The sequence below is a fragment of the Pseudophryne corroboree genome, chromosome 11, assembly GCF_028390025.1.
Source record: "Pseudophryne corroboree isolate aPseCor3 chromosome 11, aPseCor3.hap2, whole genome shotgun sequence".
In the NCBI taxonomy this organism is placed as follows: Eukaryota; Metazoa; Chordata; class Amphibia; order Anura; family Myobatrachidae; genus Pseudophryne; species Pseudophryne corroboree.
In genome coordinates, this window is record NC_086454.1 from 65,489,808 (window position 1) to 65,517,078 (window position 27,271).

The 27,271-nt window shown below is 47.0% G+C and overlaps 1 protein-coding gene and 1 non-coding gene across 11 annotated transcripts in view; one reads left to right on the plus strand and one right to left on the minus strand.

Annotated features, from left to right (window-relative positions):
- PPP6R3 (protein phosphatase 6 regulatory subunit 3) overlaps positions 1–4,510 on the minus strand; it is a 318,072-nt gene extending 313,562 nt beyond the window's left edge. For 5 of the 10 annotated variants that reach the window (XM_063944364.1, XM_063944366.1, XM_063944363.1 and 2 more), the window contains exon 1: positions 3,872–4,281. The gene's annotated coding sequence lies outside the window, so the exon portion shown is untranslated. Of the gene's footprint in view, positions 1–3,450; positions 3,806–3,871; positions 4,283–4,486 lie in introns of those variants that run through there. The other 5 variants (XM_063944367.1, XM_063944361.1, XM_063944360.1 and 2 more) reach the window with 4 other exon arrangements.
- A 215-nt stretch (positions 4,511–4,725) lies between these two features.
- On the plus strand, positions 4,726–4,798 carry TRNAA-AGC (transfer RNA alanine (anticodon AGC)). Its single transcript has one exon. It is a non-coding gene; the product is annotated as a tRNA-Ala (tRNA).
- The last annotated feature ends 22,473 nt before the right edge of the window (positions 4,799–27,271 follow it).

Here is a 27,271-nt window from a genome sequence, read left to right on the forward strand (position 1 = left end):
TCCCCCTCGCTCAGCACATCGCGCTGTGCTGAGCGGGGTGAGAGATGTGTGCTGAGCGGTCTGTGTTAAGATCGCTCAGCACACATCTCTCCCGTGAGTACCCCCCTTTAGAGAACATACAAATGTAACACTGATTGCACCATGATTGAGATAAGGCACCAGACACCAGCACTGTGAGACAATACTAACTTACTGAGCAAGCACGCGACCGCAAAAGTGAATTGGTCTGCATCTTGCCCTAAAAACAGGATTTGTGGACTGCGTGCTCCACAAGATGCAGAGGACTGCTGCAGTAATGACTGATCTATAGCTGTTGCAGATTAGCTTGTATTGAACATATATAGGTAACAAGAGATTGGTGACAACACTGCCTTAAGACAAATATACAGCAATATTGCTGGCCACGTTGTGCCCTTCCAGAATGGAACTTTGTGGCCACAATGCTAATTGCCTCACCCCCCCCTGGTGTCAGACTACTGCATGATTTTCCACATATCACCCAGCGCCAATCCCTTTCCATGCTAGGCGTTTAAATCATAGTACCAATTATATTTATTAAAAAATAAACATTACAGCTGAGGGACTGCTATTAAGTCATAACCACAGATTTCCCCATAGTTCAAATTACATCTAAAACGCATTTATAAAGTTATGTAAGAGCAGATGCTAACAAACCGTAATACCCCTTTCACACCACACAAATAACTCAGTATATTGCCAGGATCGACGTGAGTCTATGTGCGGTAGAACCTGGGTCCAACCATGGGGGCTTCCAGTGTCAGATTCCCTGGTCACTAGACCAGGGTTATTTTTCAAGGACCCTTTTACACCAAGATGTGACCCGGGTAGACCCAGCAATAACACGGGTCAATATCTCTGTATTAAAGGGGTATTAGAGAACAGTGCAGGTCCGCCACCCGCTGGGGAAGCCACTTTTCTTGTGGCTCTGACAGTTGTGAAGTAAACTACTTATCTAACAAATTCTTAGTGTATCTTTACTAAACAGCTTTAGAAAAGATGTAGACATGTGACTGGAGTTTACATATTACATGTAATGTGACAGAAAACAGCGACACGTTTCCAGAACTAAGGGGTCTATTCATGAAGCAGTGAAAAGTATGGAAAAGTGAGTTAGTGGAGAAGTTGCCCATGGCAACCAATCAGCATTGAAGTAACATTTATAATTCGCATACTATATAATTGTACAGAGCGGCTGATTGGTTGCCATGGGCAACTTCTCCACTCTTCACTGCTTCATGCATAGTCCTCTAAATTACATGGGGTAAAGGTATCTGCACCACACTGGTCTCATTGTAGCCACAAATGTTGATACTGCAGCAGCCATTTGAAACCAGGCTTTTACAAAGTTAACCTAAAAATATCGACATTGCCTGAAAATCTTATATGTAGCGACCAGGTTATGTTCATAAACATGGTTCAAGATGACAGCACGTCAGAACTATCAGCGTATGTGCACGTTCATCTCCACAGTAAAAGGAACCATAGCTATCAGGTGAAATGTACTAGGCTGTCAATTTGTTTTAGCTGATAACAATAAACTGCACTTGACCGTTCTAGCATGGCTATGACACATGGCCAACTAGGACATCAGTACTGCAGCCCATAACTTATGCCAAGTACATCAGCCGTGAGTGGCTAGTTTTAAGGCTTAGTATCAATTACATTTTCATTGGTACATCTTCAAGACACTGGTGGGGGTGGAAGAGAAATAATAACCTGTTATGTCTAGCGTCACCTCTGTTATTGTGGCCAAGAGGATGATTACAGAAAACTGTAGAGATGCTCCATACTTATAATCTTTTCCGATTTACCAAGCTTGTTTATTTTAATAAGGAATCACTTATCTGAGTCGGGTAGTATTCATGTGACCGGCGGTCGGGAGACCAACGGTCACATGACATCCACTAACAACCAGCCCCCTCACTATCCCGATGGTCGGTATGCCGACCAACAGGGACTGTTTCCAGTCGTAGGTGTCCACGACACCCATAGAGTGGGAATAGAGCACACAAGGTGCTTGCTGCACTCACCCCTCCCCGCCGGCATCCCGACGTCGGTAAGCTGACCAGCGGTGTCCTGACCACCGGTCAGCCATACTACACCCATCTGAGTCTACAACCATAACAGTTTCCTGTAATTCCATACCGTCTCTGGTTATACAAAACAAAAATACACTTAAGCATTTTAGCTGGTACTTTAACAAGTCATTTTAAAACATGGATACTCAAAGAACTCATAACAGATGGCTATTAGCTAACCCAGTAGTTTCCAAACTGTGGGGCAGATTTATTAAGCCTGGAGAAGTTATAAAGCAGTGATAAATGGAAGGTGACAATGCACCAGCCAATCACTACGGGTTTGACTATAACAGCTAGGAGCAGATTGGCTGATGTATTATCAACTTTCACCATCACTACTTTATCACTTCTCCAGGCTTAATACATCTGCCCCAATGTGCCTAGGCACCCTGGAGTGCCACGGGTTGGTGATCCAGTACCAAAGTAAATTATTTATGATCAAAGCGATTGGCAGCCGCTAGCACTGGTTTTACCTATCAAAAGACATGTAGAAAATCACAAGCTCAACTCTGTCCACCAGCACATAACTGACTCTAAGGATGACAGGTAGGCACAATTTACTTAAAATTTGGGAGGGGGAATGAAATTATCAAAAAGAAAGAAAGAAAAAAACCTTGTCCTAGGGAAGCGGTGATTTGAGAGAGTTTGTGAGCTACTGGGCGAACCACTAAAGTTGGCTTGTCATCTTGAAATAAAAACACAAATGCTCTATCAGCTTTTGAATACCAAAAGTTGCTCTTTACATTTCTTCCTCCACTCAGTTTAACTAGCCAGAAAACCTGCTCACTCCATCTCCCCTCCTAGGCACAGAATGCCAGCAGTATCAGGTGTGGTATGGAAGGTAGACTACACTTAGGTCGACAGTAACTAGGTCGACAGGAATTCTAGGTAGACATGAGTTTTTTTTTATGGTGTCGTTTTCTCCGTACAGTGATCGTGAACCCCAATTGGTGCACAGTGTCCCATCGCAAGCTTCGGCAAGGTGCCTCACTGCGCTCAGCACAGGTTACTATACCCAATCGTAGTCCTCGTGGATCGTTAAGTATGAAAAAAAGTTATAAAAAAAAAAAAATTGTGAAAAACTCATGTTGACCTAGAGACCCTGTCGACCTATAGACCCGATACCGCAGCATGATAAACCCGCTAAGGCCGCGCTTTATGGGGCCTGTGAGATAAAAGAAATAGTTTGCACGCTAACAATGTCATTTATTTACCATACGACCCTTACGCATGGAGTGCCAAGACATGTTACAGTGGCCTGGCATTCAATACAGGTATTAAGAAGAGAATCCCAGGTCACTTAGTACATGGCCAACAGTACAGGAATGATCACACACATAATAACACTGACACAAGACTGTGCTCCAGGGCTTCGTGTAGGCACAGCTTCCTGCACACTAGCTCCAGCTGGCACAGGAGGGCCCCATCTACTGGAAGTAGGACTAAGTTAGGCCAGTCACAGGATAGCCGGGGTGGGCAAGTGACCTGTGACCCGTCAGGGGTGGCTACCACTGGGTGGTGTGGGTGAGGCCTAGCGCTGATCCTGCTGTGAGAGGACCAGGAAGGGACGGCTCCTAGCTGGCTGCGTGAGAGAAGGATCTCCCCTCCCTTCCTTCTCCATCATACCCGGCTGCACCACTAAGAAGAGTGCCCTGCGCCCCCCTCAGAGGACAAGTAACACGGGCGACGGCGGCCACACCCCCTGCGAGCCCCCCGGCGGCTCCCGGGCACACCGCACGACGCCAGGCACCAACACACACACAAATACTCACCTGAAGTGGGGAACGACCTAATCCAGTCAGGCGGGAAAATTGCTCAGCACTATAGGCGACTTTTCAAGATGGTGGACATATCAACTGTTCCAGCCCTCCCCGTCCTCCTTCAGGAGACCCCCGCAGCCAATCAGACGAGGCAGCCGAGGTTCAGCTTACAAAGCTCAGCGGCGACTGGCTGAGACGGCCGCCCGTCAACAATACCCGCCTTGTTGTGCATTGAAAACGGTCGCGGATTGGGCGCCGCTGCTGTCAGTCAGCGAAATTGCGTTACATCTAATACCACGGCGTGATTGGTCGCTGCTCAGAGGAGTCAAACTTTAACTCTGCCAATGGCCCAGTGTAGCCGGCCCGGCCGCAGCTAAGTTGCTAGGCCTTAGTAACAACGTGACGTCATGCAGAGTGTCAGCTCGATGGGCCAATGGTTGAGCGAGACCATACCCGCGTAGCCAATGGAAGCGGGCGGCCCGGCTGTACGTGTGTGCAAATAGCGGCGCTTCCAGGGGAGGGCTGCCTGTCACACACTGTTTCGGGGCAGAAGTGGAGGGGGATGGGGGGACGGGTCGGTTCCCTGCCGCTTGAATAGTCACAGGGAGCGAAGCGTCATGCACTTACCGCGTACCCTGTCACTATACTCTGCCGTTATGTCACATGGCGGAACGGTGCCTTGTACAGTAGTACGCGGTGCGGCGTCACTACTAAGCTGTGTGTTTGCGTAGTAATTAGCAAAAAACGTAATAGCGCACATTAATGGCGTAGTGACTAATGGAGTTGTTGTGCTACGCTAGTAGAGAGTGCGTAGCTGTGCTACCAGAATAGGCTCATAGGGGGAATCCGCCAGGGGCAGTGTGTGCGGGGAATTAGCTCAGATGGTAGAGCGCTCGCTTAGCATGCGAGAGGTAGCGGGATCGATGCCCGCATTCTCCAGTTTTCTTAATGCATATATTGCGTGTTGCCAATGTTCTGCTTGCGTCCTCATTTACTCCCACAATCGTATTTTTATGTCGGTGTCACGTTTTGTTACATGTATCTCATTTTATTAGACTTTTTGTCATCGCTGCCTCATTTCCAATCCTGTGTTGTCCCTCAGCCGGGATACATTTAATTTACCGGCTGTTGGGTTCACGGTGGTCAGGACACCGAAATTCCGCCAGCCGACAATGCCGCCAGCCGGAATCCCAGCGCAGCAAAGCTATTAGAGTGAGAATAGATCCTGTGGCGAGCCACCGAGTCCGCAAGTGGACTCCTAGCGCTCGCCCAGCTGCTGGCATTCCGGCAGGCGGGATGCTGCTGTCGGGTTATGGACAGCCATTATATAGTCTTCCGGTAAACCATACTGAATCCCTTTAACTAACCCCTATCCTTGGCTGTGCTGTCACATTCTGCAGACTGGATGGTTTATGATTTTGGGGGGAATTCAAATAGAAGGTATAGGCCACCCTTACCAGTGGCGTGTCTGAAATGGGTGCAAGGTGAGTGGTGCACACAGGCCCCTGAGTCTGTGGGGGCCCACACCGCGCACCCTGCTCCGCTGTTCAATACTAAGCCTTCCAGGGTCCTGCAACAGACTCACGGCCAGGGCTATTTCTGGACAATTTGGGTCCAACTGCGAGATTAAAAAATACGCCCACCCCCCCACCCAGCATAACAAAACCGCGCACTCGCAGATATAAAAAAACACAAATCTGCACAAGTGCTCCTGGCCTCACTAAAATGGGCATGGTCTCGTTAAAATAGGCGTGTCCTCGCAGGAAAAGACTACCTTACACCCCAGTTTTTGACCCTGCACCAACAGACCTTGGCCACCACAGGGAAAAAAATAAATTTCACCATATTAAGCCCCACAGTAATGCCCCTTGCACCATATTATGCCGCATACCACAGTGTCCGTCCATGATACATTATGCCCTACAGTAAAGCTTCTAATTACTTTTCTCTGACGTCCTAAGTGGATGCTGGGGACTCCGTCAGGACCATGGGGATTAGCGGCTCCGCAGGAGACAGGGCACAAAAGTAAAAGCTTTAGGATCAGGTGGTGTGCACTGGCTCCTCCCCCTATGACCCTCCTCCAAGCCTCAGTTAGATTTTTGTGCCCGGCCGAGAAGGGTGCAATCTAGGTGGCTCTCCTAAAGAGCTGCTTAGAGTAAAAGTTTTGTTAGGTTTTTTATTTTCAGTGAGTCCTGCTGGCAACAGGCTCACTGCATCGAGGGACTTAGGGGAGAGAAGTGAACTCACCTGCGTGCAGGATGGATTGGCTTCTTAGGCTACTGGACACCATTAGCTCCAGAGGGAGTCGGAACACAGGTCTCACCCTGGGGTTCGTCCCGGAGCCGCGCCGCCGACCCCCTTGCAGATGCCGAAAAGTGAAGAGGTCCAGAAACCGGCGGCAGAAGACTTTTCAGTCTTCATAAGCTAGCGCACAGCACTGCAGCTGTGCGCCATTGTTGTCAGCACACTTCATAGCAGCGGTCACTGAGGGCGCTGGGGGGGGGCGCCCTGGGCAGCAATGATAGTACCTTATTCTGGCTAAAAATACATCACATATAGCCCCTGGGGGCTATATGGATGTATTTAACCCCTGCCAGGTCTCAGAAAAACGGGAGAAGAAGCCCGCCGAAAAGGGGGCGGGGCCTATTCTCCTCAGCACACAGCGCCATTTTCCCTCACAGAAATGCTGGTGGGAAGGCTCCCAGGCTCTCCCCTGCACTGCACTACAGAAACAGGGTTAAAACAGAGAGGGGGGGCACTTATTTGGCGATATGACTATATATATTAAAATGCTATAAGGGAAAAACACTTATATAAAGGTTGTCCCTGTATAATTATAGCGTTTTTGGTGTGTGCTGGCAAACTCTCCCTCTGTCTCCCCAAAGGGCTAGTGGGGTCCTGTCCTCTATCAGAGCATTCCCTGTGTGTGTGCTGTGTGTCGGTACGTGTGTGTCGACATGTATGAGGACGATGTTGGTGAGGAGGCGGAGCAATTGCCTGTAATGGTGATGTCACTCTCTAGGGAGTCGACACCGGAATGGATGGCTTATTCAAGGAATTACGTGATAATGTCAACAGAAACGGCCGGCAAACAAAATAGTACCTGTCCAGGCGTCTCAAACACCGTCAGGGGCTTTAAAACGCCCATTTACCTCAGTCGGTCGACACAGACACGGACACTGATTTCAGTGTCGACGGTGAAGAAACAAACGTATTTTCCTTTAGGGCCACACGTTACTTGTTAAGGGCAATGAAGGAGGTGTTACATATTTCTGATACTACAAGTACCACAAAAAAGGGTATTATGTGGGGTGTGAAAAAACTACCTGTAGTTTTTCCTGAATCAGATAAATTAAATGAAGTGTGTGATGATGCGTGGGTTTCCCCCGATAGAAAATTATTGGCGGTATACCTTTTCCCGCCAGAAGTTAGGGCGCGATGGGAAACACCCCTTAGGGTGGATAAGGCGCTCACACGCTTATCAAAACAAGTGGCGGTACCGTCTCCAGATAGGGCCGTCCTCAAGGAGCCAACTGATAGGAGGCTGGAAAATATCCTAAGAAGTATATACACACATACTGGTGTTATACTGCGACCAGCGATCGCCTCAGCCTGGATGTGCAGAGCTGGGGTGGCTTGGTCGGATTCCCTGACTAAAAATATTGATACCCTTGACAGGGACAGTATTTTATTGACTATAGAGCATTTAAAGGATGCATTTCTATATATACGAGATGCACAGAGGGATATTTGCACTCTGGCATCAAGAGTAAGTGCGATGTCCATATCTGCCAGAAGATGTTTATGGACACGACAGTGGTCAGGTGATGCAGATTCCAAACGGCACAAAGAAGTATTGCCGTATAAAGGGGAGGAGTTATTTGGGGTCGGTCCATCGGACCTGGTGGCCACGGCAACTGCTGGAAAATCCACCGTTTTTACCCTAAGTCACATCTCTGCAGAAAAAGACACCGTCTTTTCAGCCTCAGTCCTTTCGTCCCCATAAGAGTCATATCTGCCCAGGGATAGAGGAAAGGGAAGAAGACTGCAGCAGGCAGCCCATTCCCAGGAACAGAAGCCTCCACCGCTTCTGCCAAGTTTCTCAGCATGACGCTGGGGCCGTACAGGACCCCTGGATCCTACAAGTAGGATCCCAGGGGTACAGATTGGAAAGTCGAGACGTTTCCCCCTCGCAGGTTCCTGAAGTCTGCTTTACCAACGTCTCCCTCCGACAGGGAGGCAGTATTGGAAACAATTCACAAGCTGTATTCCCAGCAGGTGATAATCAAAGTACCCCTCCTACAACAAGGAAAGGGGTATTATTCCACACTATGTTGTGGTACTGAAGCCAGAAGGCTCGGTGAGACCTATTCTAAATCTGAAATATTTGAACACTTACAAAAGTTCAAATCAAGATGGAGTCACTCAGAGCAGTGATAGCGAACCAGGAAGAAGGGGACTATAGGGTGTCTCGGGACATCAGGGATACTTACCTCCATGTCCCAATTTGCCCTTCTCACCAAGGGTACCTCAGGTTCGTGGTACAGAACTGTCACTATCAGTTTCAGACGCTGCCGTTTGGATTGTCCACGGCACCCCGGGTCTTTACCAAGGTAATGGCCGAAATGATGATTCTTCTTCAAAGAAAATGGACGACCTCCTGATAAGAGCAAGGTCCAGAGAACAGTTGGAGGTCGGAGTAGCACTATCTCAAGTAGTTCTACGACAGCACGGGTGGATTCTAAATATTCCAAAACCGCAGTTGTTTCCGACGACACATCGGCTGTTCCTAGGGATGATTCTGGACACAGTCCAGAAAAGGGTGTTTCTCCCGGAGAAGAAAGCCAGGGAGTTATCCGAGCTAGTCAGGAACCTCCTAAAACCAGGAAAAGTGTCAGTGCATCACTGCACAAGGGTCCTGGGAAAAATGGTGGCTTCTTACGAAGCGATTCCATTCGGCAGTTTTCACGCAAGAACTTTTCAGTGGGATCTGCTGGAAAAATGGTCCGGATCGCATCTTCAGATGCATCAGCGGATAACCCTGTCTCCAAGGACAAGGGTGTTTCTTCTGCGGTGGCTGCAAAGTACTCATCTACTAATGGGCCGCAGATTCGGCATTCAGGAAGGGTCCTGGTGACCAGGGATGCCAGCCTGAGAGGCTGGGGAGCAGTCACACAGGGAAAAAATTTCCAGGGAGTGTGATCAAGTCTGGAGAATTCTCTCCACATAAATATACTGGAGCTAAGGGCAAGTTACAATGCTCTAAGCTTAGCAAGACCTCTGCTTCAAGGTCAGCCGGTATTGATCCAGTGGGACAACATCACGGCAGTCGCCCACGTAAACAGACAGGGCGGCACAAGAAGCAGAAGGGCAATAGCAGAAACTGCAAGGATTCTTCGCTGGGCGGAAAATCAGGTGATAGCACTGTCAGCAGTGTTCATTCCGACGCCCGGGAGAGTGGGGATTTCATCGGGAAGTCTTCCACATGATTGTGAACCATTGGGAAAGACCAAAGGTGGACATGATGGCGTCCCGCCTGAACAAAAAACTGGACAGGTATTGCGCCAGGTCAAGAGACCCTCAGGCAATAGCTGTGGACGCTCTGGTAACACCGTGGGTGTACCAGTCAGTGTATGTGTTCCCTCCTCTGCTTCTCATACCCAAGGTACTGAGAATTATAAGACGTAGAGGAGTAAGAACTATACTCGTGGCTCCGGATGGGCCAAGAAGGACTTGGTACCTGGAACTTCAAGAGATGCTCACAGAGGACTCATGGCCTCTGCCGCTAAGAAGGGACTTGCTTCAGCAAGTACCATGTCTGTTCCAAGACTTACCGCGGCTGCGTTTGACGGCATGGCGGTTGAACGCCGGATCCTAAGGGAAAAAGGCATTCCGGAAGAGGTCATTCCTACCCTGGTCAAAGCCAGGAAGGAGGTGACCGCACAACATTATCACCACATGTGGCGAAAATATGTTGCGTGGTGTGAGGCCAGGAAGGCCCCACGAAGAAATTTCAACTCGGTCGATTCCTGCATTTCCTGCAAACAGGAGTGTCTATGGGCCTCAAATTGGGGTCCATAAAGGTTCATATTTCGGCCCTGTCGATTTTCTTCCAGAAAGAATTGGCTTCAGTTCCTGAAGTCCAGAAGTTTGTCAAGGGAGTACTGCATATACAACCCCCTTTTGTGCCTCCAGTGGCACTGTGGGATCTCAACGTAGTTCTGGGATTCCTCAAATCACATTGGTTTAAACCGCTCAAATCTGTGGATTTAAAATATCTCACATGGAAAGTGACCATGCTGTTGGCCCTGGCCTCGGCCAGGCGAGTGTCAGAATTGGAGGCTTTGTCTCACAAAAGCCCATATCTGATTGTCCATTCGGACAGGGCAGAGCTGCGGACTCGTCCCCAGTTTCTCCCTAAGGTGGTGTCAGTGTTTCACCTGAACCAGCTTATTGTGGTACCTGCGGCTACTAGGGACTTGGAGGACTCCAAGTTGCTAAATGTTGTCAGGGCCCTGAAAATATAGGTTTCCAGGACGGCTGGAGTCAGGAAAACTGACTTGCTGTTATCCTGTATGCACCCAATAAACTGGGTGCTCTTGCTTCTAAGCAGACGATTGCTAGTTGGATGTGTAGTACAATTCAGCTTGCACATGCTGTGGCAGGCCTGCCACAGCCAAAATATGTAAATGCCCATTCCACAAGGAAGGTGGGCTCATCTTGGGCGGCTGCCCGAGGGGTCTCGGCTTTACAACTTTGCCGAGCAACTACTTGGTCAGGGGCACACCCTGACTGAGGAGGACCTGGAGTTCTCTCATTCGGTGCTGCAGAGTCATCCGCACTCTCCCGCCCGTTTGGGAGCTTTGGTATAATCCCCATGGTCCTGACGGAGTCCCCAGCATCCACTTAGGACGTCAGAGAAAATAAGAATTTACTTACCGATAATTCTATTTCTCGTAGTCCGTAGTGGATGCTGGGCGCCCATCCCAAGTGCGGATTGTCTGCAATACTTGTACATAGTTATTGTTACAAAAATCGGGTTATTATTGTTGTGAGCCATCTTTTCAGAGGCTCCGCTGTTATCATGCTGTTAACTGGGTTCAGATCACAGGTTGTAACAGTGTGATTGGTGTGGCTGGTATGAGTCTTACCCGGGATTCAAAATCCTTCCTTATTGTGTACGCTCGTCCGGGCACAGTATCCTAACTGAGGCTTGGAGGAGGGTCATAGGGGGAGGAGCCAGTGCACACCACCTGATCCTAAAGCTTTTACTTTTGTGCCCTGTCTCCTGCGGAGCCGCTAATCCCCATAGTCCTTACGGAGTCCCCAGCATCCACTACGGACTACGAGAAATAGAATTATCGGTAAGTAAATTCTTATTTTAAATTACCTGCTTGTTGCCAAGGGACACGAGCTGGGTGTCACGCTCGTTGCCAGGAGTTTCATGTGCTGGGTGTCATGCTCGTTCATTGCCAGGGGTTTCATGGGCAGGGTGTCTTGCTTGTTGCCAGGGGTTTCATGCTCTGGTATCCATTCTCGTTGCCAGGGGTTTCATGCTCATTGCCAGGGGTAATGCTCGTTGCCAGGGGTGTGTAATGCTAGTAGCCAGGGGTGTGTAATGCTATTAGCCAGTGGTGTGTCACCTTGTGTGTACAGCTCCCATCTGCCAGTTCCCGCAGCCGCCCGCTCACTCCCCCCATTCCCCTCTCATCCCTGTCATATTACTTCGCTCAGGGGTTGCGAATTTTCACGAAATGACGCGCTGCATCGTGACGTTACGGCACAAACGCGTCATTCCACAAAGCTCCGCCCACCGAGCGCAGGGAGGAGGGGGAGCAGTAGGGACAGGGGAAAAGTGCCGCTGCGGGCGCCCGTGCAGTCGCCCGCAGCTAGAAACGGCACTGCTCGCGGTGTTGGCTTGAGAGGAGGGGTCTTGGATGGAGACTACACACAGGCACCCGCCTCTCTTAATACTCCCTTGGCACTTTCGGTACCTCGGACTGCATACAAAAATCTCAGTTGCCGCGCAGTTGCCAGCTTTTCCTCGCTGCTGCATGGCAAATCGATACCCTCACAGGTAAATGAATTGAGCTCTTAGTGTATTTTCTTATTCAATATTTCTCTGACGTCCTAGTGGATGCTGGGACTCCGTAAGGACCATGGGGAATAGCGGCTCCGCAGGAGACAGGGCACAAGAATAAAAGCTTTAGGATCAGGTGGTGTGCACTGGCTCCTCCCCCTATGACCCTCCTCCAAGCCTCAGTTAGATTTTTGTGCCCGAACGAGAAGGGTGCAGGCTAGGTGGCTCTCCTGAGCTGCTTAGAATAAAAGTGTATTTTAGGTTTTTTATTTTCAGTGAGTCCTGCTGGCAACAGGCTCACTGCATCGTGGGACTAAGGGGAGAAGAAGCGAACTCACCTGCGTGCAGAGTGGATTGGGCTTCTTAGGCTACTGGACATTAGCTCCAGAGGGACGATCACAGGTTCAGCCTGGATGGGTCCCGGAGCCGCGCCGCCGGCCCCCTTACAGAGCCAGAAGAGCGAAGAGGTCCGGTGAAATCGGCGGCAGAAGACGGTCCTGTCTTCAGACTAAGGTAGCGCACAGCACCGCAGCTGTGCGCCATTGCTCTCAGCACACTTCACACTCCGGTCACTGAGGGTGCAGGGCGCTGGGGGGGGAGCGCCCTGAGACGCAATATAAACAGATAATACCTTAGGTTGGCAAAAGAATACATCACATATAGCTCCTGGGCTATATGGATGTATTTTAACCCCTGCCATTTTTACAGAAAAGAGCGGGAGATAAGGACGTCGTGAAGGGGCGGAGCCTATCTCCTCAGCACACAAGCGCCATTTTCCCTCACAGCTCCGCTGGAAGGACGGCTCCCTGACTCTCCCCTGCAGACTTGCTACAGAATCAGGGTAAAAAAGAGAAGGGGGGGCACTATTGGCAGCTAAAAATAATATAAACAGCAGCTATAAGGGAATAACACTTATATAAGGTTATCCCTGTATATATATATAGCGCTTGGTGTGTGCTGGCAGACTCTCCCTCTGTCTCTCCAAAGGGCTAGTGGGGTCCTGTCCTCTATCAGAGCATTCCCGGTGTGTGTGCTGTGTGTCGGTACGTGTGTGTCGACATGTATGAGGAGGAAAATGATGTGGAGGCGGAGCAATTGCCTGGGTTAGTGATGTCACCCACTAGGGAGTCGACACCTGACTGGATGATCGTATTTAAAGAATTAAGTGATAATGTCAGCACTTTGCAAAAAACGGTTGACGACATGAGACAGCCGGCAAATCAATTAGTGCCTGTCCAGGCGTCTCAGACACCGTCAGGGGCCCTAAAACGCCCGTTACCTCAGTGGGTCGACACAGACCCAGACACAGATACTGAGTCTAGTGTCGACGGTGAGGAGACAAACGTAATGTCCAGTAGGGCCACACGTTACATGATCACGGCAATGAAGGAGGCATTGAACATTTCTGACACTACAAGTACCACAAAGAAGGGTATTATGTGGGGTGTGAAAAAACTACCAATAGTTTTTCCTGAGTCAGATGAATTAAATGAGGTGTGTGATAAAGCGTGGGTTTCCCCCGACAAAAAACTGCTAATTTCTAAAAAATTATTGGCACTATATCCTTTCCCGTCAGAGGTTAGGACGCGTTGGGAAACACCCCCTAGGGTAGATAAGGCGCTCACACGTTTATCTAAACAAGTAGCGTTACCGTCTCCTGATACGGCCACCCTCAAAGAACCAGCTGATAGAAGGCTGGAAAATATCCTAAAAAGTATATACACACATACTGGTGTTATACTGCGACCAGCAATCGCTTCAGCCTGGATGTGCAGTGCTGGAGTCGCGTGGTCGGATTCCCTGACTGAAAATATTGATACCCTGGATAGGGACAATATATTGTTAACTATAGAGCATTTGAAGGATGCATTACTATATATGCGTGATGCACAGAGGGATATTTGCACCCTGGCATCAAGAGTAAGTGCTATGTCCATTTCTGCCAGAAGAGCGTTATGGACGCGACAGTGGTCAGGGGATGCGGATTCCAAACGACATATGGAAGTATTGCCGTATAAAGGGGAGGAGTTATTTGGGGCTGGTCTATCGGACCTGGTGGCCACGGCAACGGCTGGAAAGTCCACCTTTTTACCCCAGGTCACTTCACATCAGCAGAAAAAGACACCGTCTTTTCAAACTCAGTCCTTTCGTTCCCATAAGTACAAGCGAGCTAAAGGCCACTCCTTTCTGCCCCGGGGAAGAGGAAGAGGAAAAAGACTGCACCATGCAGCCGCTTCCCAGGAGCAGAAGCCCTCCCCTGCTTCTGCCAAGTCTTCAGCATGACGCTGGGGCTTTACAAGCAGACTCAGACATGGTGGGGGCCCGTCTCAAGAATTTCAACGAGTAGTGGGCTCACTCGCAAGTGGACCCCTGGATTCTACAGGTAGTATCGCAGGGGTACAAACTGGAATTCGAGGCGTTTCCCCCTCGCCGGTTCCTGAAGTCTGCTCTACCAAAGTCTCCCTCCGACAGGGAGGCAGTTTTGGAAGCCATTCACAAGCTGTATTCCCAGCAGGTGATAATCAAGGTACCCCTCCTACAACAGGGAAAGGGGTATTATTCCACGCTGTTTGTGGTACCGAAGCCGGACGGCTCGGTGAGACCAATTTTAAATCTGAAATCCTTGAACACTTACATAAAAAGGTTCAAATTCAAGATGGAATCACTCAGAGCGGTGATAGCAAACCTGGAAGAAGGGGACTATATGGTGTCTCTGGACATCAAAGATGCTTATCTCCACGTCCCAATCTACCCTTCTCACCAAGGGTACCTCAGGTTTGTAGTACAAAACTGTCATTATCAGTTTCAGACGCTGCCGTTTGGGTTGTCCACGGCACCACGGGTCTTTACCAAGGTAATGGCCGAAATGATGATTCTTCTTCGAAGAAAAGGCATCTTAATTATCCCTTACTTGGACGATCTCCTGATAAGGGCAAGGTCCAGGGAACAGTTAGAAGTCGGAGTAGCACTATCTCAGGTAGTGTTACGTCAGCACGGGTGGATCCTAAATATTCCAAAATCGCAGCTGATTCCAACGACACGTCTACTGTTCCTAGGAATGATTCTGGACACAGTACAGAAGAAGGTGTTTCTCCCGGAGGAGAAGGCCAGGGAGTTATCCGAGCTAGTCAGGAACCTCCTAAAACCAGGCCAGGTGTCAGTGCATCAGTGCACGAGGGTCCTGGGAAAAATGGTGGCTTCTTACGAAGCGATTCCATTCGGAAGATTCCATGCAAGAACTTTTCAGTGGGATCTACTGGACAAATGGTCCGGATCGCATCTTCAGATGCATCAACGGATAACCCTGTCGCCAATGATAAAGCTAAATATTTATCGTATATAATACCCTTTATGAGGTCTAAGAACACTGTACGCTATTTATGTATGAAGTACCGTAAGGGTACGCTAGTTGCGTAACAATCGCTTTGCCGTGATCGAGACGCTCAAGCGTCACGTTCACTCACGGCCAAGAGATCACAGGCAGGCACGTTATTGGCTGTTGACTAACGTAATGATTCGCTATAGCGTAGCGGACGCTCGGGACCACGAGGAGATCACCAGCGGCGCTGACGCTCACTATATTAAACCTTTGTATCTAAACCATAAACAGTGTATTGTGCAGTAAAACCTTAGTGTAATGTTAGAGAGTAAATGCAACACAGTATAACCTTATTACCTTAAAAGCTGTTTGAGCGTCACCGACGCTCTGAGAATACTTAATACTATAAGAAACACACAGATACCGTGCTCAGGGTCCAACGCCTAAAATATATATTATGAATGCTATACTTGCAAAAGAGTTAAACACAATACAAGTCATACACTACAATATTACATAGACTACCTAACCAGATAACTACACAGGAAATACAATACAATACAATTTAAGGGAAAATGAGTGAGAAAGAGAAGGAGAGAGAGAGAGAGAAATTGAGAGAGATTGGCCCACAATAACAAGAAGATCAATATAGTTGCGGAGAAACACTTACGCACAAGGGGAAACGATCGCATGCGCCTCGATATCCAGCTCCCGATTATCAGCAATGAGAACCGTTGAAGAGAGTGAACTGGATATGGTCGGCCTGCCTATTTATGCCCCACACACAATGCAATTCAATGGTCCCTACAATCTTATTGTTCATTGGACACAGGAATTCGACTTCGCATTATAACAAAAGGTCATAGGTTGATTCATACAGGTGGGTTGTGACTGTTTCCAACTGTTCAGGTGGGTGGGATACTGAGTTTCCCGCCGCATGACTAAATAAGAACAAATAATAGTAAATGGACATAAACTTCTTATGTCCATAACTATTCGCACAAGCGATTAATCTGCTCCAAACCAACACCGGAATATTGCTATTTAATTACTCTTCCGATGGGTACCAAACACCACTGTATGACCCCTGTTAGACCCTTCGTACAATACAAAGAGGGATCTCTCTGTTCAGGAACATGCTATGTTAACTAAACTTTCAGAATCTATCAAAGGGACCATGATCTACAAAATACATTATTACTGAAAATATGTAACGATTGAGTCGCACGCTACGATCACATAAACTCTACCGTAAATACGCATACCGTGCGCCTGCGGGTGCCCGCGACTGTGAGTATGCGCACGTACGGGAGAGCGTACGCATGCGCAGCGCGGACCAGAATGAGGTGCAAATATGGCAGTGTGTATAGAGATATTTTTCTGACTTTGACAGTCCACCCTTTGGCAGTCAACAATAACTGCCACCTTCTAAAACATTTCAAAAGAGAAAAATATATGTCAGGGGTTAATACATTTACATGGTTGGGTAGGGGAGGAGAGGAGATGGTAGGAAAAGGGTATGACCTAGTGAGATAGCAGAAGCATGTGTGTATGAATCCGTGCTTGGGGGTCATGTATCATCGTGCCGTACGTGTTTTAAATCAAGCTTCGAGGTATTGCGAAGTATACATGTGAATTCCTTCTTATCCCGTGGTACGGGTCTGTGGATGGGCTGTCAAACTTTACCGAGCTCTTTTTGGCTTTGGTTGTAACAAAATGGGGGAGCACATTTTAGTTGATGATACATGAATGGGGGAGATATGTGATTGCTGATATCTGTGCCTGTATTCCCTATCGACTATGTGTGTCATTACCTGAGGGTTGTAGAAATGAAGAAAAGACATAATTACGGTAAATGCGGTGGTATTCTATGTCAGGTAAATGTACAGTCGTCGATTGAGGTCTTGTTTGGTGTCTGTTGAATGCAGTCCTCTTTGTGCTTTTGCCCATAAGGTGCGAGCAAAAGCTGTCAATGTCCATAGATTTACAAAAGTGTTGGGCTAGCGTAATTTTAAAATTTCTAGGGAAACTGGGGATCCATGGCATAGTTCATCAAAAATCTGTGTATCAGGTTGTCAAACTTCTTCTTTAATCCCTCTGTTGTCTGTATATCGGCTCATCAAATTCCTCGTCCAAGTGGGTCTTGTTACCTTGGAGAAAACGGAAAAACAGGTGAAAGAAACGGACCGTAGAAATCGCATTTTCATCACATCATTGTTTCTACATTTGGGTCATAAATCAAGTCCAGGTTAATTACAGTTTCCTCACTCCTTAAACTCATTACCCTTGTACGGTGTTTGCACTTCATTAAAGCCTGACCGCATTTAAATATCAATCCAATCGATATGACAACACCTAAGATACATAGGAGAAACTTCCCAACATCCATTATGACTCCTTGAGCCCAGTCTCCTAAACCAGAAAACCAATTTCGCGGGTTCAACCATGACACCCAACCAGTCAGCTCATTACCTACAGCAGCAAGAGTGAGATTGTGTCTCCTGCGAAATTCCCACTTCAATTGGAGAATATCGTCCATCTTCTGGTCTATGACCTCGACCGGGTCCTCGGTGCTATTCGTAATATATGTGCAACATTTCACGCCGTATTGTGTTGCCAGTGTGACACAATATCCGCCTGTCACTGCTGTGAGGTAATTGAGAACCATTCTATGCTGTACCAGTTCTGTTTTGTAAGCCTGAAGTTCTCTTCCAGTATACCTAAACGTGTCATCATACATTTCAGTGATATTGTCTAACAAATTTGCGAGCGCCGATATGTATTTATAATTCAGCACTCCTCTAGCGGTGCGGGTGAAATCTAACGCGATTAAGAATTGAATCCCGGTGGATTCACTTATCAGATCAGAGGCCGGATGCTCTGTCTTCTCTATCAGGTGCCTTTTAACAACGTGCTCGTAATGGGTGTGAGTATAAGGAGCTTGGGCACCACGGTGTATGTCTTTCATTTTGTCATGTGATACAGTCATTACTTCAGGCAGTACTTTTCCAATATAACACAATCCTTCAGAGTTTGGGGCAAGCCACTTGTACGCCTTTCTCCCGCATATGAAATATGCATCATCGGGGAGAACATATGGGACGGAGTAGGACATAACCATATTACACACCTTCCATGTGAAATCTCCTAACCCTAATTCTTCCATCTGCTTAGTACACGTATCAGGTTGTACGATATGTGCACAGTATCCTGGTGATACCTCTCCAACTTTAGTAATCCTATTTCCTAAGGTATACCTATACCGGAAAGATTTTCCTCTACTGGCTATGTGGCGTACAAGCTCTGTATCTGTAGGCATTCTATCTGCTCTATGCGAAAAGGTCATGGTGTGGTTACTCCATGACACTTCCCAATTTCCCGGCTTTCGGGGATTGGAGATGTTGAAACATAATAGGGACCTATCCACATGGTATTGGTGGAGCTTCAAACTAGGAGGGCTGGAGATATTAAACCTCCGGTCCACCGGTCTCCCACCATTTAACTCAAGTACCTCCTCTATCGTTAAAGGAAATGGTACTAGCCCTGATTTGCTATGACCCTGAGGTACTTGAGAGCATACCCAACAATCCGTTTTGTTTAACACATTACCCACTAAGGAGTGATAGTCACTCAATGGATGCCGGTCCATATGGATATTAAAACTGGATTGGCATTTCTTAATGCACCCATCCTCAATGACATTGTTACAGAGCCTACAGATACAGTTTTCTTCAGCTAACAATCCTTCACAATTCCTTCTATGGTCAATGCTATCGGATCGTTTTCTGATACTCGCCTTTACTTGTTGGTTAAGTTGTTCTTGGAAAACTACGCCTCCATCTTTATCATCAGAACCCATTCCAGAACCTCTCTCGACCTCCATGGTACTCTCGCCGGAACAGACTGCTCTGGTCAACATCATGGTCAACAGGAAAATCTGGATCACAGTCTCTTGGGGCAAGTCCATCTTATAGGAGGAGACGAAGAAAAATGAGAGGGGGAAAAAAAATAATTGAGGGAGATGGGATGGGAAATTGGAGAAAAACAATAAAAGGGAACAGGGGATCGACAACTGCTTTTGGTCTTGTGATTTTCAATGCTCAGGTGCCGCCTCCGTCCTCCTGGAACAGACACTCTAGTGATACAACCTCTACCGTCTGTTCCTTATCACAGGACTTCTCTGGATCAACGACCTTTTTACAGTGGGACGAATGAACCCAAGTCTCTCTCTCAGCAACCTTCAATGCTGTAGTGCTAGTCAATAAGACCTGGTATGGTCCTTCCCATCTGTCAATAAGGCAACCTGAGCGTAGAAAATTCCGTATCATTACATAATCCCCAGGTTCAATGTCATGACAATTACTATCTGGTAAATCAGGAATCACTAACTTCAGATTATCATTTTGATTCCTCAACTGTTTACTCATGTTAATCAAGTATTTTACAGTTACTTCATTGTTACACTTCAAATCATCCTGAGGGTTAATCATAACATGCGGTTGTCGACCAAACAAGATTTCAAAGGGAGACAGATTTAGAGGGGACCTGGGAGTGGTTCTGATGCTGTACAGTACAATGGGTAAAGCTTCTGGCCATGTCAATCCTGTCTCTGCCATCACTTTACTCAGTTTATTTTTAATAGTGCTGTTCACTCTTTCCACTTTCGCACTCGCCTGTGGACGGTATGGAGTGTGCAGCTTGCTATCAATTCCCATCAATTTACACATTCCTTGAAAGACATCACCTGTAAAATGGGTACCCCTATCACTTTCGATAATTCTAGGGATACCATATCTACATACAAATTCCTGCACAATTTTCTTAGCAGTAAACATAGCGGTATTTGTGGCCGCCGGAAATGCTTCGACCCAATTTGAGAAAACATCTATACAAACAAGTACATATTTCAAATTTCGACAAGGGGGTAATTGAATGAAGTCAATCTGTATTACCTGGAAAGGGCCGCCGGCAGGTGGGATATGGGATGGTTCTGTAGGTATTGCCTTTCCAATATTCTTTCTCAAACAGGTAAGGCACGACATGGCTCTTTTACTCGCATGAGAGGAGAATCCTGGGGCGCACCAATATGCTCTTACCAACTTGCACATCCCTTCCTTGCCTAGATGAGTCAGCCCGTGAGCTGCTTCAGCCAAACACGGAAGATATGCTCTGGGGGCCACTGGTTTACCATGTCCATCCGTCCAAAGTCCTGAGGACTCCTGGCCATATCCCTTTGCCTTCCAGACTGCCTTTTCCTGTGTGGAACACAAATTTTGCATCTCACACAACTTCTGTGTGTTGATGGTATTAAATACCATCAGTTGTGTGGTGTCTGTCTGTCTGGGGGTAGCAGCTGCTAACTTAGCTGCTTCGTCTGCTCGGCTGTTACCAAGCGATACTGGGTCTTGGCTATATGTATGTGCTTTACATTTGATAACAGCCACTCTGTCGGGTTCCTGTATCGCTGTTAGAAGCCTTTTTATGTGAGCTGCATGCGCTACCGGTGTACCAGCTGCCGTCATGAAATTTCGGAGGCGCCATAGGGCTCCGAAATCATGGACTACCCCGAATGCGTATCTAGAATCGGTGTAGATATTGGCTGATTTGCCCTTAGCCAATTCACATGCTCTGGTTAGGGCGACCAGTTCAGCAACCTGGGCTGAGTGAGGTGGGCCTAGCGGTTCCGCTTCTATGGTGCCTTGGTCATCTACGACTGCGTATCCAGTACACAAGTCTCCCGAGTCTGACTGTCTATGACAACTACCGTCCGTGTAGAACGTAAGTTCTGCATTTTCCAGTGGGTTGTCACTGATGTCAGGCCTTGCGGTAAAATTTTGGGTCAAATATTCTATACAATCATGAGTGTCTTCCTTTGTATTAAATCCTCCTTCCCCAGTACTCTCATCCTCCACCCTTTGGGTCTGTCCAGACACACTTGGGAGATATGTTGCAGGATTTAATGCACTGCATCTCCTTATGGTGATGTTTACGGGGGCCATTAGTGCCAATTCCCATCTTGTAAACCGCGCTGATGAGACGTGCCTGGTTTGGGCAGAATTTAACAAGGCTGACACTGCATGCGGTGTATGAATTGTGAGGTTGTGACCTAGCACGACGTCTTCGCTTTTCGTTACTAGCAATGCTATCGCAGCAACGCTTCGCAAGCATGTGGGGAGGGATCGCGCTACCGTGTCTAGCTGAGCGCTGTAATATGCTACTGGCCTGCTGGCATCACCGTGCTTTTGGGTTAGTACGCCTGCCGCGCAACCAGCACTTTCTGTTCCGTATAGTTCAAAGGGTTTCCCATAGTCCGGCATACCTAATGCTGGTGCCTGCGTTAGGCACTGTTTAAGTCTCTCAAATGCTGCCTCAGACTCGTCTGTATGCGAAATCCGATCAGGTTTGTTTGAGGAGACCATTTCCTGCAAAGGTAACGCTAAAATGGAAAACCCTGGGATCCAATTACGGCAATACCCACACATTCCTAAAAATGTTCTGATTTGTTGCTGGGTTTGTGGCAGAGTCATGTCTCTAATTGCTTGAATTCTATCAGCGGTCAGGTGTCTCAGTCCTTGTGTTAAACAGTGTCCCAAATATTTTACCTTAGTTTGGCATAATTGCAACTTGTCTTTGGAAACCTTGTGTCCTGTGTCTGAAAGATGAAACAGGAGCTGTTTCGTATCCTTCAGGGATGCCTCCAATGAATCAGAACACAGTAGTAGATCATCCACGTACTGTATTAATACTGATCCACTCACTGGTTGGAAAGACTGTAAACAATCATGCAAAGCCTGAGAAAATATACTTGGGCTATCTATGAATCCTTGTGGTAATCGAGTCCATGTGTATTGGACTCCTCTGTATGTAAATGCGAACAAATATTGACTGTCAGGGTGCAGAGGTACCGAAAAGAAAGCGGAGCAGAGGTCAATAACAGTGAAAAATTTCGCAGTGGGAGGGATTTGCATTAGGATGACAGCTGGATTTGGCACTACGGGGAACTGACTCTCAACTATTTTGTTAATCCCCCTTAGATCCTGCACTAGCCGGTAACCCCTCCCCCCACTCTTTTCCACAGGGAAGATGGGACTATTAGCAGTGCTGGACGTTCTTACCAGAATGCCCTGTTGTAGCAAGCGCTCTATTACTGGGTAAACTCCTAACTCCACCTCGGGCTTCAGAGGGTACTGTGGGATTTTTGGAGCTATCCTACCATCTTTTACTTGTACAACTACCGGAGCTACGTTTGCCATTAATCCAGTGTCCTGTCCATCTTTAGTCCAAAGTGACTCTGGTATCTGAGATGTCATTTCTTCTACTTGGGCGGGAGTCCTATTTGTCATAGTGGTATGTGACATTAATTTTGACGGGGAGTCTAACATGTCTCGTACTTCCTGAGCGTGATTCTCAGGTATGTCCAAGAATACACCTTCAGGAGTACAATAAATGACGCACCCCATTTTACACAGTAAGTCTCTTCCCAGGAGATTGGTCGGTGCCGATGCAGCCAGCAAAAAGGAATGCTTGGTATGTAAAGGCCCTATTGTAATCTCTGCTGGTTTGCTAACAGGGTAATGCTCGACTACTCCTGTTACTCCCACGGCTGGAATTGTCCTACCAGTGGTCCTCATGCCCACTGTCGAATTTATCACTGATTTGGCCGCCCCTGTGTCTACAAGAAAGTTTAATGATTTACCAGCTACATTGATTGCAATTTCTGGTTCACTTCCAAGACTTGCAATCAATTTTACTGGCTGCAGATTACAGGTATGACCACACCCCTATTGGGTATGGTGACCTCCCTGAATCCCGCTGGCAGCAACTACTTGTGAGGGAGTTAGCTGGGAACTACCAGAGGTTTGCCAATCTCTGTTTGGGGGGTATCTTTTTGTTTCCCCTGCATGTGGCTCATAACTCCGTTTCTGCGGACCTTGCTCCCAATGTCGTGTGTCGTGTCGTTGTCTAGGGGGTTGGTATGAGTTTCGTACATTCTTTACTCTACAATCTCGTGCCATGTGTCCCTGTTTATGACAAGAATAACAAGTAACCACACTTGACTTACCCACAGGGTTTGGTGATACAAACAAAGGCTGCCTTGTGGTCAGGGCCTGTATACTTACGGCCATTAACTTATCACTTTGTTGTTCCCTGTGTCTGGTGATGTTCCTATCGTAATCAATAGCAGCCTCTCTCAAAGTAGCCACAGACAGACCTCGCCAACATGGTTGTGTGGTCTGTACCCTAGTCTTCAATGACTCTTTTAAACCATCCATCAGTACCGATACTGCTACTTCTCGATGGTTTATGTTTGTTTTAATGTCCTCTATGCCTGTGTATTTTGCCATTTCTGATAATGCTCTGTGAAAATACTCTGCAGCTGTCTCTGACTCCTTCTGTTTAATGGAGAATATCTTGTTCCATCTGACTACCGCTGGGAAATATTCTTTTAACTGTAAGTTTATTCTTTTTACATTGTCTTTGTTGTACACATCTGTAAGAGGTACATCCTGATCTAATCCGCAATCAGCTAAAAATTGAGTTGCGTCAACATTGGAGGGTAAACATGCTCTCAGCAATATCTGCCAGTCTTTATTGTTGGGCTCTACAGTGTTACCTAAGTCTCTGATGTATTTTTGACTGGCAACTAAATCTTTTCTAGGGTCAGGGAATTCAGACACGATGGTCCTTAATTCCATTCTGGAAAATGGGCTATACATGGCAATGTTCCTCACAGGGGTGACCCCTGTTGTGTCAGTTTTCCCATTTGGAACAGCTATTACCCTAACAGGATTAACTCTAACAACATCACTCTGTGTGGGTTCTACAGCCTGTGGTGAAATGGCTTCAGCATAGTGTATGGTGCCGTACTTACCTGTAGACACGACCTCACCTATCCCTCCGCTAGGGGCCTTTGTTACTAATCTCGTGGGTGGAGCTGTGCCTACTGTGGTCTCTGCTATGGTGGCTGCTAGAGAGAGCGCTGAAATTGTTGCCGATTCGTCTTCTTGATCACACTCCTGAGGAAAGTTCAAAACAGGGTACAACTTGCACGGGTTAATACTTGCGTTGGTTAATTGGTTAACATTATCTTTAACATTTATACAGTTGCTAAGTGTTTGTGTGTTACACCTTAGTGCGTCATTCTCCGCAACCAATTTTTCTCCTGATATGTATGGTGGCGGTGGGGCCGTGGCTATCAGTTTTCTGATTGAGCCAGATCCCGCCGCCTGAGCCAATCCTCTCTGTATGTCACCTTCCTGCTGCCACAACTGCAAATAATCGTAATGTTTGATTCGTCTCTTTGTTGATTTAATGAGACATATCCTTCTCCTTAAATTCGTTAACACTTCTGTGCTGAAGCTACCTACTCTTGGGAATTTCTCCCCGTCATGTACTGTCATTCTCTCCCATTCATCACATAAAGCTTCTGTGTGACTTCCGTATTTCTCACACATTACATACCTTGCCGACCCAATTGGTCGGTTCACTGAATCAACCCGAACCGAGGTTGATCGCCCCCTACCTGAACAAGTGGCCCCCATAGTTCGAAGGTGTTGCTTTATTTAACCAACCCTTACGCAAACCAAATGTCCAAAATAGGCTGACGGTGGCGGTTTACCGAGTACCCCACTCACTCGCCCACGCCGACCAATACGACCTGATCACACCGATATGGTGCTGGCGTACTCGACCTAGGGCCCCTGCGACCTGAACCTCTATTTACTGGAACCTGTGAGGGTGCTCCGAAGAACACTTACTCTTTCCAGTAACTATTGGTTGCTGGATAGTTCCTGAGTGAGCAGCGAACTTCCCTTAAAATAAAAAAAATTACACAAATCACGTTAGAATGTACAAATAGCGTTTATGACCTTCGTACACAAATAGTACCGGTCAGGTTTACTAATGCACACAATTACGTGCGGTACAATCGTTTAGTACACAAGCAACTAATCTTATGTACTGAGCGACCAGTGGAATCGAAAATTTCGGCTGCGAATTCCTTCAGCCAGAGCTTATATGGCCTATATGGGTGTTGCACCAACCCTTTCTTGGTGTTGTGCCTGTGGACTGTATAGCGGACTTCCTTGTCTGCTGTACCTGAACCTGTTGGTCTGCTATGACCTCCTGGTCTGTTACAGTATGACCTCCTGGTCTGCTACACTCTAATGCTCAAATTGTATATTTAACCAGGGATGCCTCCCTAGCCACCATGTACGTCACTTACACGCATGTACCTCACGAGTACTCGACTTTTCTTGTGGTTCAACCTTAAAAATTGTAAAAACAAACACTCACTCACCGCATATACACTTTTGTTTCTATTTCTATTTCTGCGCAGAAATGTCTCTTTAGACCAGATGTGTTACAAATTAGGAGAAGGATCTATTAATTTAAATTTCGAATGTAAAAAAAAATTTGCGCGATTTATCGCCTGGCGTTATTTACCGCGTGGCGCTACTTATCGCGTTGAGAGGAGAGAGAAAAAAAAAACTTGTGATTTGAGTTACGTGGGCGTACCCGTACGCTCCGTTGCGTAATATACGCTGCGTGCGTCGGCCCTTGGATTGCGTACGCAAGTCTCAGTCTTTTGTTAGAGACACGTGTACGCAAAGCAAAGATCCACCGTAACACAATTTATACGTTTATCAACTATAGAGCTGGCAAACAGGAGAGTGACATACGAAAATACACCAATGAAAAGGAAATGCAGATATATATGTGTGCGTGCGTGTGTACGCAAGACAAAAAAATAAACAGTTTTAAAAAGACACTATTGTTTTGTTGTTACCTCCGGTTCCCGGATTCCTTCAGCACCCTTTACTAAGAGAAGCAGACGCTTATCCAAACAGCACTACGAGGAATATGATCTCCCGCCCTTTGCTGCTGGATAATGTCTGCTGAAATTACCTAGTGCAGATATGTGAAGGACAGGGCGAGCCGCCAATTGATAAAGCTAAATATTTATCGTATATAATACCCTTTATGAGGTCTAAGAACACTGTACGCTATTTATGTATGAAGTACCGTAAGGGTACGCTAGTTGCGTAACAATCGCTTTGCCGTGATCGAGACGCTCAAGCGTCACGTTCACTCACGGCCAAGAGATCACAGGCAGGCACGTTATTGGCTGTTGACTAACGTAATGATTCGCTATAGCGTAGCGGACGCTCGGGACCACGAGGAGATCACCAGCGGCGCTGACGCTCACTATATTAAACCTTTGTATCTAAACCATAAACAGTGTATTGTGCAGTAAAACCTTAGTGTAATGTTAGAGAGTAAATGCAACACAGTATAACCTTATTACCTTAAAAGCTGTTTGAGCGTCACCGACGCTCTGAGAATACTTAATACTATAAGAAACACACAGATACCGTGCTCAGGGTCCAACGCCTAAAATATATATTATGAATGCTATACTTGCAAAAGAGTTAAACACAATACAAGTCATACACTACAATATAACATAGACTACCTAACCAGATAACTACACAGGAAATACAATACAATACAATTTAAGGGAAAATGAGTGAGAAAGAGAAGGAGAGAGAAATTGAGAGAGATTGGCCCACAATAACAAGAAGATCAATATAGTTGCGGAGAAACACTTACGCACAAGGGGAAACGATCGCATGCGCCTCGATATCCAGCTCCCGATTATCAGCAATGAGAACCGTTGAAGAGAGTGAACTGGATATGGTCGGCCTGCCTATTTATGCCCCACACACAATGCAATTCAATGGTCCCTACAATCTTATTGTTCATTGGACACAGGAATTCGACTTCGCATTATAACAAAAGGTCATAGGTTGATTCATACAGGTGGGTTGTGACTGTTTCCAACTGTTCAGGTGGGTGGGATACTGAGTTTCCCGCCGCATGACTAAATAAGAACAAATAATAGTAAATGGACATAAACTTCTTATGTCCATAACTATTCGCACGAGCGATTAATCTGCTCCAAACCAACACCGGAATATTGCTATTTAATTACTCTTCCGATGGGTACCAA